Source organism: Orycteropus afer, unplaced genomic scaffold (assembly GCF_000298275.1).
Source record: "Orycteropus afer afer isolate SDZICR_OR568_19922 unplaced genomic scaffold, OryAfe1.0 scaffold00141, whole genome shotgun sequence".
Taxonomy (NCBI): domain Eukaryota; kingdom Metazoa; phylum Chordata; class Mammalia; order Tubulidentata; family Orycteropodidae; genus Orycteropus; species Orycteropus afer.
Genome location: NW_006921728.1, coordinates 2,253,560 through 2,271,316, shown reverse-complemented (window position 1 = coordinate 2,271,316; position 17,757 = coordinate 2,253,560).

Genomic DNA, 17,757 nt, shown 5'->3' with positions numbered 1-17,757 from the left:
GTGAGGATTTTTGTTTTCTTTATATTGAGACATAATCCATACTGCAGACTGTAATCTTCAAACTTCATCAGTAAGTGCCTCAAGTCATCCTCTCTTTCAGTAAGCAAAGTTGTATCGTCTACATATCTCAGGTTGTTAATGATTCTTCCTCCAATCCTGATGCCACATTTTTCTTCACATAGTCTAGTTATAGTTCATATATCCATGAGTGTAGCAGACCATATAGGGATCAAAATTTTTAAAACTTCTTAGCCATAACCCTACAACTTGAGGGAATGAGTTGCTGGGTATTGAGGGCTCAGGACCATAGTCTCAGGTGACGTACAGGTCAATTAGTATAACATGGTCTGCAGAGATAACGTTCTGCATCCTACTTTGGTGAGTAGTGACTGGGGTCTTTAAAGCTTGTAGGTAACCATCTAAGGTACAAGCATTGCTCTCACCCCATCCAGAGCAAAGAAGAGTAAAGAAAATCAATGACACATGGAAATAATTAGACACAAAACTAATGGACCATGTGAACCTCAGCCTCTATGACCCTGAGACCAGAACAGATGGTGCCTGACTATCTGTTCTTCTTGACATTCCTTATTCATTGTCCAGCTTTTGCATGCATATGTTGTTGTTGTTGTTATGTGCTGTCGAGTCAAACCCGACTCATAGCGACCCCTCCTTGGGTTTCTGAGGCAGTATCACTACAGAAGTAGATTGCCTCATCTTCCTTCTGAGGAGTGCATGCAATGAGGCAACTGAAAATACTATGGCTTGGGTTGGTGCACCTTAGTCCTCAAAGTGACATCTTTGCCATTTAACACTTTAGCAAGGTCTTTTTCAGCAGATTTATGCCATGGAATACATCATTTGACTTATTGAAAGCTGCATCCATGGATGTTGATTGTGGATCCAAGTAAAATGAAATCCTTGACAGCTTCATTATTTTCTTCATTATTTAATCTACTCAGAAGGCTGTAGTCTTTGATTTTCATTGGTATGTGCTTCAAGTCCTCTTCACTTTCAGCAAGCAAGGTTATGTCATCTGCATATCACAGATTGTTAATGAGTCTTCTTCCAATCTTGTTGCTGTGTTCTTTATGTAGTTTGACTTCTAGGATTGTTAGCTCTGTTTACAGATTGAATATGTATGGTGAAAGGTCCACACCTTTCCTGATTTTAAACCACACACTATCCTCTTATTCTCTTTGAATAACTGACTCTTAGCCTGTGTACAGTTTCCTTATGAGCACAAGTAAGTGTTCTGAATTCCCTTTATTTGCGATTTTATCCATAATATATTATGACTACACAGTCAAAGGGCTTGCATAGTCAATAAAACATAGGCAGACATCTTTCTGGTACTCTCTGCTTTCAGCCAAGACCCATCTGACATCAGCAATGATACCAGAAGGGGCTAGAGTTGGCTAATTTTCTATTCCCTAAGTCAGCTATATATATATATATATATAAAAACAACCAAACTCACTGTTGTCAAGTCAGTTCCAACTCATAGCAACCCCTCCTTGGGTTTCCCAGGTTGTATCTCTATGGAAGTAAATCGCCCAGTCTTCCTTCCGAGGAGTGCCTGATGGGTTTGAACCACCAGCATGCTGGTAAGTGGTCAAATGTGTTAGGAACTATGCCACTGGAGCTTCTAAGGCACTGGAAAAGTGCTTTTCTTGAAAAGAAGATGTTTTTTTATGCTATATGTCTTGAACATATTTCAAAATTGATAATTTCCCCCTCCTCTTGTTAGAAATGTAAGGAAATTTTTTCTTCACTGTGAGAAGGAACCCTCCTGATGGAATTTCTGGGCATAAGACCCATGAAAATGTGGAGGATCATGACATTGGGTCCCCACGAGTGTGTCACTTTCAAGCTAGTCTCTACTCATACTGTTTCTAGCAGTTTATGTCTCCAGTGACTTCTGCTCTAACTAGGTAAGCAGATCCTGACTATGATTCTCTGTATTCAATTTTCTCTCCAGATTTCAGAGTGGAAGCCTGCTCTGTGACATCAATTTTCATACGAGTCTTACCAAATTCATTGATTTTCAGTGCATTCAGCTTTTTCCTTGTTTTGAAGATAGGATGGATAACTCTCAGAGTCTATACGTGGCAGAGTCTAGAAATTTTATTGATTTCTATTTCATTTCATGTCTGTATGCAATAAATTCTCTCCACTTCTGTTCATTTGAAAACCTCTTTATTTTACCTTCATAAGTTATACTAAAGCACACTTTTAGAATTTTAGGTTGGAAGTTCTTTTCAATCCTTAATGCCATCTTGTTGTCTTCCAGCATCCATCACCAGATTTACTAGTTCTCTTTGAAGGTAATGTGTCTTTTTTTTTTTCCCCTCTTGCTGCTTTTAGAAATTTGTTTTTGTCTTTGATGTCCATTTGGTTTTATGAAAATGAGACTAAAATAGGTTATGTTTTTATTTACCTTAGTAGTGGTTCTTAGAGCTCTCTGAAGATGCTTAGCTTCCCCCGGCCCCCCCGCCAAAATATTGCTTCTGCTTCAATTCTCTCTTTTCTTTTTTCCTAGGACTCCTATTATGCATTTGGTAGACTTCTCTGTGTTTTTGTTTGGGAGTCTGCTGATCTGTCCTTCAGTTTACTAATTCTGTCTTCTGCTATTTCTAATCTCCTTTTAAACCTATTATTTCAATTCCTAATTTCAGATATTATATTTTCAGTTCTAGAATTGCAATTATATATTTTACTTGTGTGTTCTAATTCTCTGGTGAAGCTTCATATTTTCCTATACTTTCCACATATTTTTCTGTATTATTACTCATAATTATTTTAATGTCTTTGTCTGCTATCTCCAATATCTAGATTACCTCTGATTTTTTTTTTTTTTTAATTCATGTCTGATTTTTCCCCTTGACTTTGGTGATATTTTCTTTTTTGAAAATTTTTTATTGTAATTTGGGTGAAAGTTTACAGAGCAAATTCTTTTTCCATCCAGCAGTTCACATATACTTTGTCTCATGACATTGACTACAATTAACCACAATGCAATATCCCCTCCCACTTCCTCCCCATAGTTACCTCTTAACTGTATCCTTCCCTCCCATGCACTCCTTTCCCCTGAGCTGTCTCCCTGTGCATACACAGCCCTTCTATTCTTCCATGATTGATCTCTCCAAGGAGTGTATATACCTAATGTAAATGTCTAGCTCATATGCTTGTCTTTTGTTTGGCTGACAGCCACAGGAGTGGGTTTAATTCCAGACCTGAAGGGCAGCTAGGCGCTATAGAATCAGGGGTTCAACCAGGCTCTATCAGACTAACAAACTTGGTCTACTCCCCTCCTTTTTTTTTTTTTTAATGATTTTGAGTTTTGTTCCCCATTGTTCTTCCACTCTATCCAGGATCTCCTTTATAGATCCCCCTCTGAGTGGTCGACAGTGGTAGCCGGGCACCATTCAGTTCTTTTGATCTCACAGTCATGTAGGCTGAGGATTGCATGATGTACCTCTCACTTGAACTAGTTGTTTCCATGTGTCTTTGGTTTTCTTCAGTCTTCTTTGCTCTGGTCGAGGAGAGATCCATTGTAGCATCTAGATGGCTGCTTGCAAACCTTTTAAAATCCCAGTAGCTACTCACCAAAGTAGGATGTGGAACAATGTTTTTGTATAGTATGTTATGCCAACTGAGCTTGATATCCCCTGTGACCATGGTCCCAAGCCCACAGGTCCAACTACTCACTCCCTCTGTGTAGTTGGCTGTGGCCAAGAAGAGACCACAGCCTTGTCCCTTGTCAGTTCTACTATATACCTTGGAATTCTTACAGAACATACACATAGCTTTGTAGAAACATTGTCTGCCAACCCTATACATGGTCTTGGGCACACTCTCCCCTGCATGTTGTTGTTGTTGTTATGTGTCCTCGAGTCAGACCCAACTCCTAGCGACCCCTCCTTGGGTTTCTGAGGCAGTATCACTACGGAAGTAGGATTGCCCAACCTTCCTTCTGAGGAGTGGCTGGTGGGTTTGAACCGCCAGCCGTCTGGTTAGCAGGCAAGTGTCTTAGCCACTATGCTACCAGAGCTCCCATCTACCACCCATAGATGGTGATATTTTCTTACCTTTTGGCATACTAATTAATTTTTATTGGATCTTTCAGATGATGTTATCCCACACCCGAGTATTGCTTTGCTTTTTATTCTAAGCAGATGGAATGGAGTTCTTCGTTGACATTTTAATAAGGCTCAGTTTAACTCTGGTGTGTCCTGTCACTAGATCCTAGCATTCTAGGGCTTTCCAACAAGTCTATGCTTCTATCCATTAGAATCCCTCCTGTTATTTAGTCTTTGTCTTCTTATATCCACAGGATGGCATAAAATTATGTAATTCTTTTAGAGATTTTTGACTTAATATTTTAATGTTCTGTACTAATAAACTTTAGAATTGTGCAAATGTTTAAGGGAAACCACTCCTGTGTTTGAGGTGCCACCATTTTCTGCTCTTGCTTCTTTAATTCCATGTGCTGGGCAAAAGCTCAGATTTTTCTGCAGAAATCCTCTGTCCTGCTAAGCAGGATTCTCAGCCTACAACCCTACCACCCAAGTCAGTAAAATGTCCCCCCCTCCCCATGGTATAATTGGCTTCAGACTATCAGTTCTCTAGCCTTGATATATTCATGGGAGCCCCTTCACCTGAAAGGTCTTTGTTTCCTGAGATTTCATAAAATTCAGTTCTGGTTTTCATTTTAACTAATTCATTTCCCACCCTACATAGCTTTAAAATTCAGCAAATGTGTCAGGCATTGAGGCTCCACTATTCTCTGTTTTTATTTCTTCAGCTAATTTGATGACCCCAAGCTCTTCCTATTTCCCTGGCAGGAGAGGCCTTCTAATTTTACTCCTGCAGACATTTGTAAATATATAACTCTGTATTGCTGTGGCAATAGGCAATCTTTGTATCAAAGCAATGGGGAGATAGAGAGAGGGAGATGCAGCAAAAGCAGACCACATTTTTTTTCAGGTTTCCTCCCACCATAACCCCAGACTGCATCCTGTCCCGGCTAAAGTTTGGAGTGGACCCTGCCCCTAATGTGAAATTTCAAGACAACCCCCCTCACCCAATGGGTCCTATTAGCCCAAAGGCTTTTTAGACTTTCCCTCTTATCTTGGTGATTTCCTTCCCTAGTTTCTCTGTGGTTACTCTTGAAGGAGCAAAGCAATTCCCACATTATTTTAGCACCTTACTGGAACTCTGCTTAAGTTAATTACATTAAGTTATTATTTTTTTTTTGGTAAGAATTTCATTAGTTTGTAGATTTACTACTGTTACTATCTATAATTAATAAAATCTCATTACCTGACAATTAAATCACAATTTTAAAGTAAAATATGTGAAAAGTAAAAAAGAAAATTACTCAAATGTTAATTTATAGTAGATGATATTGTTGGAGCCGCTGAATTGATTCTCATGTGTGCAGAGCATAACTGTTCTATAAGGTTTTCAAGGCTGTGGCCTTTTGGAAGCAGATCTCCTGGCCTGTCTTTTGCAACGCTTCTGCCTGGGTTCAAGCTGCGAACTTTTCAGTGAATAGTTAAACATTTAACCATTTGCATCACTCACAGATAATCTAACAATTCTTATTTTTGTCAGTGTTTTGCTTCTTAGGCAATACTGTTAAAGTGTTAACTACTGAATCACCCATATCAGAATCACTTTGTATATATGTGACAGGGGAGGGGGCAAGGTGTTAAATCCTGATTCCCTGTGTTACAACAAAGGAATTTCAATTTCTATGGTGAAGTTTGTTGTTGTTGTTGTTGTTATGTGCCGTGGAGTAGGCCCCGACTCATAGCGACCCCTCCTTGGGTTTCCGAGGCAGTTATCACTACGGAAGTAGGATTGCCCAACCTTCCTTCCGAGGAGTGGCTGGTGGGTTTGAACCGCCAGCCGTCTGGTTAGCAGGCAAGTGTCTTAGCCACTATGCTACCAGAGCTCCCATGGTGAAGTTTAGTCATTTACATTTTTAACAAGCCTCCTCTCGCAAGAAGATTATGATTCATATTATACCTTGAGAGCTACTGCTCCTAAGTCTCTAATATGCACACATCTCTTTTCTAAAATGTTCATACAAATGCCAATGCAAAATTGTTATGAAATCATTGTCATAATTAATTTTAAATGATTAATATTCTTGACTTTAGTTTTCCTGGTTTAACTGTCTGTTAATGACACTAGTTTAATTATTTGTTCATGTCAAAAAATATATAATCCTGTTTTCACAGATTTTCATAACCTTGTCCAAAAAGCAGATCTTTTATCAAAACAAGGCATGGCCCACCTGTCACCATTTAATATGGCACTCGTTTGCTAATTCGACTCTCTCTAAATAGTGTTATATTCACTCAGTTTCAGCCTTTCATTTAAAAGTTTGTCAGTCTAAACATTCAATGGATTTCCACCTAGTAATTTTTTGCTTACACAATGCCTAGTTAAGTTATGTCTAGGTGACAAGAGGTAATTTCAGTAATACAAATGAATACGTATTTCTTGTGGAGTGGGGGAGTAGCTGGAGACTGTAGAGTTATATCATATTTTAACCTTCCTTCCCAGAAAATCTACTCCTTAGGAGCTAGGCAGCTTTTCTTTTTCAATCCTTAAAACAAAAATGTCTAATTAATTTTCTCTAGACAATGAACTAGCTAATAATATATTTCTTCTAGGGGATTCATATATATATATATATCTTTTAGGGAGGAAAATGAATTTCTCAGTGACTCAATTGTGATTTGGTCATCTTTCTGTAGGGAAAAGAGAAAAGCAGAACACCAGAACATTTTATCTCTGGTTAGCAGTCAAATGCCTTGGGCACTACACCACCAGAGCTCCCTTATCTCTGGTACAGAATCTTAATACCAATATATTTATTTGTGTATTTATTTAAAGTCTTCAGAGCATGTTTGTTTCATTTACTTCTGTACAAAGAACTGTAGTACAGTTCATAGCAGATATTCAGCATGTCACAGTATGCATCTTGAATTTATGAGCTGTGGGTTACTTCTTAAAATTTTAGGGAGGTTTTACTGTCACCCTTCTATACAACCTATAAGCTGGATACATTTTCCTTGAAATATTAACCCAAAAATCTGTGTGCAAAACAGACTACTTAACACTTTCTTTTCTTTTTTTAAATTACCATAATTTTGGCTGCAAGTCCTTATCCTATTAGGATGGTGAGGAATTTTCTTCTTATTTCACCATGATTTTCTCTGGGTCAGGAATCAAAGTATGTGTTGTTGTTGTTGTTATGTGCCATAGAGGAAATCAAAGTATGGACTTAGTAAAACATTGAAAACTGAAATGCAGAGTCAGAGAAGAAAAAAATTAAAGGCATAAATGATTGCTAACATCTGAATAAAATGTATCTCCCTCAAAAGTTCAGCAAAGTATAACCTCAGATATCTGGGAATGACATCTGGCTTCAAGATGGTGGGTTAAGTATATGAGTGAGACTCAGAGCAGATTAGATCTAGATGCTATTAAAAAAATCCAAGCCTGCATATGTTTTAAAAATGTAAAGCAAGTCATTGTTCTAGAAATAGACTGTAAAATTCCTACACATATAGAGAAATAAATGGAACAAAGACAATGTAATCAAACTAATAATACAAATCTTAGGAAAAAAATAGCTCAAAATGAGAGTATCATAAATATGAAACACAAAATAAGATGGCAGGCATAACTTCAAATAAATTCACAATAACAATAAATTAGGATAACAATAAATCTCAGATTGTGTTAAAAATATCCAGTTAGCTTTTATCTATGAGACACATGCCTAAAACAAAATGACACAGGAAGGTGGAAAATAAAGAAATAGGGGGAAAAAAAACATTTTATCAAATGCAAAAAAAAAAAAAAAAAAAGAAAATTGCTTAACTCATTCATTAACAACATTAAGAATAATATATATGTAGTTGGTTCTGGCTCATAACAACTTTATGTACAATAGAATGAAATGCGGTCCAGTCCAGCACCATTTTCACAGTCGTTGCTATGCTTGAGCTCACTGTTGCAGGCACTGTGTCAATTTGTCTTATTGAAGATCTTCCTTTGTTTCACTGACCCTCTACTTTACCGATATATGTATATATATTTACTCACATACACATATATATAAGGTCAGTATGAGTCAAAATGGACTTGAAGGCATACAGCAACATATATATATAATATTCTACTTGTAAAAGAAAATTCTTAAAGTAATATTACAAAATAACTATAAAATATATAAATCTGAGGCTGATAAAATTTATTAATAAAATATTACAAATCCAGTCATATTTATTTAAAAATATTTATACCAAAATAATGAACATGATGTAAATAAAACTATAGAAGTTTAAGATATCATATAAAATGAATTTTGTTTAATTAATATATACTTACAGTTATTTGCACACAAAATGGATATCATACTATTTTCAAACACTCAATAATTTTAAAAGGCAAAAGTAACTGTGTAGTCTGAAGTAAAGAAGACTGAAGGAAATCAAAGAATTATGGAAACAAAGTCTAAAGGACTAATGGACCTTGTAAACCTCAGCCTCCTTGACCCTGAGACCAGAAGAACTAGATGGTGTCCATCTACTGCTATCTACAGCTCTAAAAAGTATCTCAATAGAAGGTCCTGAACAAAGTAAGAGAAAAAGGGTGGAACAAAACTCAAAATCAGAAGAAAGAGCAGGCTTACTTTTCTAACAGAAACTGGTGGAACCCTCGAGACATGCCCTTCAACATCCTTCAAGCCTGCAACTGAACTCCTTCCATGGCTCAACTTCCAACGAATCAATGGAAAGGTATATAAGGTGAACATTAACACTAAAGGGGTACACACTCCTTAGAACAATTGTCCACACGAGATCAAAAGGGCAGTTCTTGACCAGGGATAAAGCTCACAATCCAGGAAGGGATAGGAAAGAACGACAAATGGAAATGAGAAACACAGGAAGTGAGAAGAATGACATACATTGTGGGGATTGCAATCAATGTCACAAAATAAAGTGCATATGAATTGTTGATTGAAAAACCAAATTGTTCTGTAAGTTTTACTCAAATCACAATAAAAAATTAAAAGGAAAAAAGAGAAAGTAATTGTGTACTAATCTCCTAATAGGCTTAAACAAATTGTTGAATGAGGAGAGACAGCTTATTCATTATAGGTCCTAACAAAATGCAATAAATATAAAACAGACAACAAAATAAAAGCCAAAACACTTTGCCCAATAGCAACATTTGCCAATGAACATGGAAAAAAAGTCATGGATCAAAAAAAAAAAAAAATCAAAATCATTAATAAATAGGAGCTCTGGTAGCATAGTGCCTGAGGCATTTGACTGCGTGCAAACCAGAAGGCTCATGGTTCATTAATAGTTTGAACTAAATGACAGCTAAATATATAATATTAATACTTCTGGGATGTTGTAGCTCAGAAATATATGTACAGTTTAAATATACCATAAAACAAAAAGATAACCAATACATAAATTGAGGCTTTGCTTTTGATTAGGATGTAGAATGTGTATGGTATAATTTTGTATGAGAACAATAGCAATAACCAATTTTAGGTGAGAAACAAACCCTTCATAGGTGAGCAGAGCACTCAGACAGGTTCTATACCTGGAGGTGGGCACCTGGTCTGAGTTTAGGCAAAGAGAGATTGGTGTGCCTTAGTTGGAGAGACCTTGCAGGGATGATACATCAACTGAGCCTTAAAGATATGGTGGGTTAGAGTGACACGTCATAATCTAAAAGAGCTCTAAACACAAAGATTAATTGATCAGTCCAATACTTTTTCACTTCACACATCCTTCACCTCAAATTCTATAAAGAGAACAGGACTGAAAAATGGGTTGAAGGCAAACAGACATTAGTCTTGGACACTCATGTGGTTTGGTAATCAGATTTGAAGACCCTGACTGATATAAAGGTAAACTAAATGATTGGAAGATGCAGCTACTCAACTTCCCCTCCCCCACAAGTCCTGATAGTGACTATCCTGAAAAGGCAGGTATGTGAGAGGATGAGTGTTGGGAAAGTAAGTGGAAAAACCAATCTAATTACAGCTAAGAAGCAGCATCATTTCAGCTTGAAGCTAAGAAGAATCTCAATAAATGATGGTGGAGGAATTGGACGTCAATTGTCAAAAAACAAAAACCCTTGACATAACTTTGCATTGTACTCAAAATTAACTCAGAATGGTTCAATCACTTAAATGTAAAACATAACACGTGTAGGAAAAATAAAGCACAGAAAAAATCTTTAGGACCTAGGACTAGGCAAAGAGTTCCTTTTTTCTTGATATATAATTTATATACCGTAAAATTCACCCATGTAAAGTTTTAAACACTGTAAAAATAAATATAAATAAATAAATAAAATGAAAAACAAATATTATTAACAAAAAAAATATAAAGTGTTCAATTCAGCTTGTTTTACTATATTCATGATATTGTGCAACCATAACTATCATCTAATTCCAGAATGTTTCCTTTACCCCCAATATAAATCCATATATCCCAACCCCCCTCCCTATCCTGTGGCAACCATTAATCTATTTCTGTCTCTATGAATTTGCCTATTTTGAACATTTCATAAAAATAGAACCATATGAGACATTTAGGTATACTTTCTTTCAATAACCATAAGGTGTTTTTTTTAATTAATATTTTTAACTTTTTATTGTTATCTGAATGAAAGCTCACAGGGCAAATTGGTTTTCTGTTTTGTTTTTTTTTTACTTTTATTTTATTTTATTTACTTTTTACTTTTATTGTGGTGAAAACATGCACAATAAGACATTTGTCCACATAGCAACTTCCCCAATTACAGCTCAGGGACAATGATGACATTTTTCATGTTGTCCTACCATTATTGCTATGCTTTTCCAAAATATTCTACCACCATCATCATAAACTCAATGCCCTGCAAACAAAAGCTTCCCATGTCCCCCTCCCCTCCTGTCCCTGCTAACTGACAAAGTTTCCTTCTCTGTATAAACCTTTCCTTGACTTTTTACAATAGTTGACTAATACAATATTTGTCCTTCTGTGATTGACTTATTTCATTCAGCATAATGTCCTCCAGGTTCATCCACACTATGTGGTGTTTTGCAGATTCTACATTATTCTTTAGGGTTGCATAGTATTCCATTGTATGTATGTATGTACCATAGTTTGTTTACCCATTCCTCAGTTGATGGGCACTTAGGTTGTTTCCATCTCTTTGCTATTGTGAATAGTGCTGTGATGAACATGGGTGTGCACATCTGTTTGTGTCCTTCCTGGCTCTCACTTCTTTAGGATATATACCTGGTAAAGGGATTGCTGTGTCAAATGGTATTTCTATTTCCAACTTTTTAAGGAATTGCTATACCAATTTTCATATCATTTTACAGTCACACCAGCAATGTATGAGATGCCAATCTTTCCAAATCCTCACTAGCATTTGTTATTTTCTGTCTTGTTGAACTTTGCTATTAATGCTGGGATGAGATCGTGTCTCATGGTTATTGTGATTGTATCTCTCTAACGGGAGCTCTGGTGGCATAGAGCCTAAGGCATTTGAGTGCTAACCAGAAGGTTGGTGGTTTGAACCCACCAGGCACTCCTTGGAAGGAAGACTGGGCAATCTACTTCCATAGAGATACCGCCTTGGAAACCCAAGGATGGGTCTCTGAGTCAGAATCGACTCAACAGCAGTGAGTTAGTTTCAGTTTAATGGCTAATGATTGAGAACATTTTTTTTCATGAGTTTGTTGGCTGCCTGAATATCTTTGGTGAAATGTCTGTTCATATCTTCTGCCCATTTTCAAATTGGATTGCTTGTCTTTTTGATGTTGAGGTGCTACAGTTTTCTATAAATTTTGGAGACAAATCCTTTGCCTGATATGTCATTGTCAAATACTTTTTCCCTTTGTATGTTCTTTTTTTACTCTTTTGGAGAAGTCTTTTGATGCACATAAGAATTTAATTTTTTGAAGGTCCTATTCATCTAGTGTATCTTTTGCTATTTGTGCATTTTGGGTTGAGCTTGATAGTCTATACATGCCATGAATTATGACCCCTAAGTTTGTCCCTGGAACACCCATTGAGATGTTTCAACAAATGGATGCCCTGCTGGAGGCGTTCACTTGGTTATGCCAAGAGATTTTGAAGACAGCTACCTGACCAACTAACTGAGTATAAGAGATCCATATTTGTACGCCTTCCAAAGAAAGATGATCCCACAGAATGTGGAAATTTTCAAACAATATAATTTACATCACATGCAAGCTAAATATTATTGAAGATAATTAAAAAATGGTTGCAGCAGTATATTGACAGAGAACTTCCAGAGGTGCAGGCTGGATTCAGAAGAGTATGTGGAACGAGGCATATCAATGCTAATGTCAGATGGATCTTAGCTAAAAGCAAAGAACACCAGAAAGATGTTTACTTATGTTTTATTGACTATGCAAAAATGTTTGATTGTGTGGATCATAACAAATTGTGGATAACATTAAGAAGAATGGGAATTCCAGAGGACTTGATTGTTCTCATGAGGAACCATACATACATAGATCAGGAGTCTGTCATTCAGACAGAAGAAGGGAATACTTTATGTTTCAAAATCAAGAAGGGAGTCTGTCAGGGTTGTATCCTTTCACCATACTTATTCAATTTGTATGCTGAGCAAATAATCCAAGAAGCTGGATTATATGAAGAAGACCGTGGCATCATTAACCACCTGCAATATGCAGATGACACAACTTTGCTTGCTGAAAGTGAGATTGATTTGAAACACTTACTGATGAAGATTAAAGACTACAGCCTGCAGTATAGTTTATACCTCAATATAAAGAAAACAAAAATCCTCACAACTGGTGCAATAGACAGCTTCAAGGTGGATAGAGAAAAGACTGAAGTTGTCAAATATTTCATATTACTTGGCTCTACAATCAACACCAATGGACGCAGCAGTGAAGACATCAGATGATGTCTCGCATTGGGCAAATCTGCTGCACAGGACCTCTTTCAAGTAAAGAAGAGAAAAGATGTCTCCTTGATGATTAAGGTGCACCTAACCCAAGCCATGGTATTTCCAATCGTCTCTTATACATGTGAGAGCTGGACAATGAATAAGGAGGACTGAAGAAGAGTTGATGCTTTTGAGTTGCAGTGTTGGAGAAGAATGCTAAGAGTACCATGGTCTGCTAAAAAGACTAACAAATCTGTCCTGGAGGAAGTGCAGCTAGAATGCTCCTTGGAAGTGAGAATGGCCAGACTTCATCTCACCTACTTTGGTTATGTTTTCAGAAGGGACCATTCCCTGGAGAAGGATTTTATGCTTGGTAAAGTGGAGGGTCAATGAAAAAGGGGAAGATCCTCAACAAGATGGATAGACATGGTGGGTGCAATGATGGGCTCAGGTATATCAAGGATCATGAGGCTGGCACAGGGCCAGGCAGTGTTTTGTTCTGTGCATAGCATCACTATGAGTTGGAAACAACTTGATGGCACTTAACAACAAACCACAAGCTTACTCCTATTTTTTCTTTGAAGAACTTTATAGTTTTAGGTTTCACATTTAAGTCTTTGATCCATTTGGAGTTAGTTTTTGTGTATGGTGTGAGGTACGGATTGTGTTTCATTTTTCTGTAAATGGATATCCAGTTTTGCCAGCACCATTAGTGAAAGAGACTATCTCTTCTCCATTTAATGGATTTCAACCCTTTATCAAAGATCAGCTGACCATAGGTCAATGGATCTATTTCTGGATTCTCAATTCTGTTGCACTGGTTTATGTGTTTGTTGTTGTATCAATACTGGGCTGTTTTGACAACTGTGTCTGCACAATAGGTTTTGAGGTCTGGGAGTGTGAGCCCTATTACCTAGTTCTTCTTCAGCAGTGTTTTGCTTATCTGAGGTCTCTTTTCTTTCCATGTAAAGTTAGTGATTGATTTTTCCATGTCTTTAAAGAATATTGACAGAATCTGAATCACGATTGCACTGAATTTTCACAGTGTTCAATTTTCCTATCCATGAGCATGATATGTTCTTCCATTTATGTACATCTCAGTTTCTTGAAGTAGTGTTATGTAGTTTTCTTTGTATAGGACTTTTGTGTTCCTGGTAAGATTTATTCCCAGGTATCTTTCTTTTTGGTAGCTGTTGTAAATGGTATTGATTTCCTTACTTCCTTTTCAGAGACTTCTTTGCTGGTGTAGAGGAATCCAACTGATTTTTGTATGTTGATCTTGTATCTTGCCACTATGCTAACTAAGTCTTTTGATAAGTTCCAGTAGTTTTCTTGATGAGTCCTTTGGATTTTCTGTGTGTGGGATCATATCATCTTCAAATAGGGATAGTTTTACTTCTTCCTTACCCATTTGGATGCCTTTGATTTCCCTTTCTTGACTTTTTACTCTGGCTAGGACTTCCAGTACAGTGTTGAATGGAAGTTGAGATAGGGGGCATCCTTGTCTGGTTCCTGTTTACAAAGGGAATGGTTTCAGTCTCTCTCCATTGAGAATAACATTGGCTGTTGGTTTTGCATATATGACCTTTATTATGTTGAGGAATTTCCCTTCCATTCCTATTTTGCTGAGAGATTTTGCAAGGAACGGATGTTGGATTTTATCAAATGCCTTTTCTTCATCTATTTGATATGATCATATGATTCTTTCCCTTTATTTTACTTATGTGATGGATTATATTGATTGTTTTTCTAGTGTTGAACCATCTTTGCATATCTGGGATGAATACCACTTGGTCATGATGTATTATTCTTTTGATATGTTGTTGGAATCTATTGGCTAGGATGTTGTTGAAGATTTTTGCTTCTATATTCATGAGGGATTTTGGTATGTAGTTTTCCTATGTCATGATGTCTTTTCTTGGTTTTGGTTTCAGGGTTATGCCTTATTCATAAAATGAGTTTGGGAGGATTCCATCCTTTTCTATGTTCTGGAATAGTTTGAGTAGGACTGATGTCAGCTCTTCTTTGAATGAATGGTGGAATTTTCCAGTGAAGCCATCTGAGTCAGGACCTTTTTTTGTTGGTAATTTTTTAATGACCTGTTCAGTTTCTCTTCTTGATATGATTCTGTCCAAGTTTTTTACCGCAATCTGTGTTAGTTTAGATAAATAATGTGCTTCTGGAAAGCTGTCCATTTCTTTTAGGCTTTCAAATGTGTTCGAGTACAGTTCTTCATAATATCCTGACATTATTATTTTTTTAATTTCTGTTGGTTCTGTTGTGACATCACCACTTTCATTTCTTATTCATATTATTTGCATCTTCTCCTTCTTTTCCTTTTTTAAGTTTGCCAGTGGTTTGTCAATCTTATTAATCTTTTCAAAGAACCAAGGTCTAGTCTTGTTGATTTTTTTCCATGCTCTTTCTATTTTCTGTTTCATTGATTTCTGCTTGAATTTTTATTATTTCTTTTCTTCTGGAGACTGTAAGCTGTTTTTGCTGCTCTTTTTACAATTATTGGAGACTGTGTTAAGGTGTTGATTTTGGGTCTTTCTTTTTTTGGTGTGTGTATCTATTGCTGTGGTGGTTATATTTTTGTGTCAACTTGGCTAGGCCCGGTTGAGTGGCTGGGCATCTGGATGTAGTATACCCCATGATGAGATTGGTAATCAACTCCATGGTGGAATCTACTATGGGCAGCTGAGTAGCTGCCTTTGGGTATGTGGTCTACTTCCTGTATACAAGGAGAAGCTTTGAGAAAGGTCTCTAGCCTTTGGCACACTTGGACCCTGCATGTAGCTGTGTCATTGCTCAGCAGCCTGCTGTGCTCTGCCGACCTTGGGACTTACAATGGACTTGAATTAATGGCCTCTTGTGTGGTTTGGTAACATCAGGACTGTGCCTTTTTACTTGTCAACCTGGAGCTTCTCAGCCTCAGCAGCCAACAGCTGTCTGAGTGAAGAAACACCTCTAGCTCCAGTGGGCCTGGAGCAGGACGCAGAGCTGGACCCCAAGGTTGAGGGGCTTTCACCCAGCCCCTAGAGCCTGGCACTTTGAACTTGGACTTAAAGCCTCCAAATTGTGAGAATAAACTCCTGTTTGTTAAGGCCATCTCATTTGTGGTGTATTTCTTGTCAGAGTGGCACTAGGTAACCGCTATAAATTGCCCTCTAATCACTGCTTTTGCTATGTCCCAAAATGTTGGTATGTTGTGTTTTCATTTTCATTCAAGAATTTTTTTAAAATTCATCTTTTATTTCTTCTATTACCCAGTCATTTTCAAGGAGAGTGTTAGTCAATTTCCATGCATTTCCTTTTTTTCCATTGGTCTTCCTACAGTTGATTTCTAATTTTATAGCATTGTGATCTGAGAAGATGCTTTGCAGTATTTCAATGTTTTCAAATCTATTGAGGCTTGTTTTGTGGCTTAACATATGGTCAATCCTAGTATATGTTCCATGTGTTCTGGAAAAGAATGTATTTTTTGCTGTTGTTGGGTGAAATGCTCTGTAGATGTCTATAATGTCAAGTTGGTTGCTTGTATTGTTTAATTCTTCTGCATCTTTGTAGAGTTTCTTTCAAGTCATTCTATTCTTATTGAAAGTGGTATATTAACATCTCCTACTATTACTGTGGAGTCATCTATTTGTCTTTTCAATTCTGTTAAAATTTGCTTTATGTATTTTAGGGCTCTTTCATTGGGTGCATATGTACTTATTATGATGATGTCCTTCTATTCAACTGATCCTTGATCATTATATAATGTCCTTCCTTGTCTCTTATGGTCATCTCTCTGTTAAAGTCTATTTTATCAGAAATTAATATTGGTCTCTTTTGGTTGCCATATTCTTGGTATATCTTTTTCCAACCTTTGAGTTTTAGTCTACGTTTGTCTTTGTGTCTGAGGTGAATCTCTAGTAAATGGCATGTTGATGGGTCATGTTTTTTGTCCAGTCTGCAACTTGTATTGCTTACTGCTTATCCAGCCTCCTTCTCTTGAGTGGTGCATTTAATCCATTTTTATTCAATGTAATTATTGATAGGTAAGAATTTACTAATGTCATTTTGTAAAATGTTTTTTTCATGGTGTCGCTGATTTCTTCGTTCCATATAATTTTCTGGGCTGAGCTCATTTCATTTATGAGTCATGTTATCATGTCCTTCATTGCTATTGTTTTAGTATTTGCTAAGTATTTGTGCTGGTTCTCTTCTTTATTTTGATGCTAAGGTTTATTGTTATTATTATTTTTTACTTCATCCTGTGATTTATAATTTTCTTTCCAAATTTAAAACAGTCTCTTTGATCTTGCAATTGTCTTGACTTTGTCACCATTTAGAAGTTCTGTAACTACAGTATTGATTTCCTCTTTTTTGTTTTTACTTGTCCTCACTTGCCAATTGATATCTCTGGTTCCTTGTTTACAGTCTTGTAAGTTTATTTTACTTTGGATACTTCTATAACTGGGTTGCTTTCTGGGTTATGTCATCATGTGTGTTAATCATCCATAGTTGTTTGCTGTTGTTGGTTCTCTGTCTGAAGAACTCCTTTTGGCATCTTTTGGAAACTTGGTTTGGTTTTAACAAATTCTCTTAATTTCTGCTTGTCTGGAAACCTCCTAATTTCACCCTCTTTTTTTTTAATGTGTCAGCCAGTATTCTTTTATTTATTTGTTTATAATTTATTGTGATTTGGGTGAAGACTTACAGAGCAAATTCACTTTCCATACAGCAGTTCACATATACTTTGTCTCATGTCATTGACCACAGTTTACT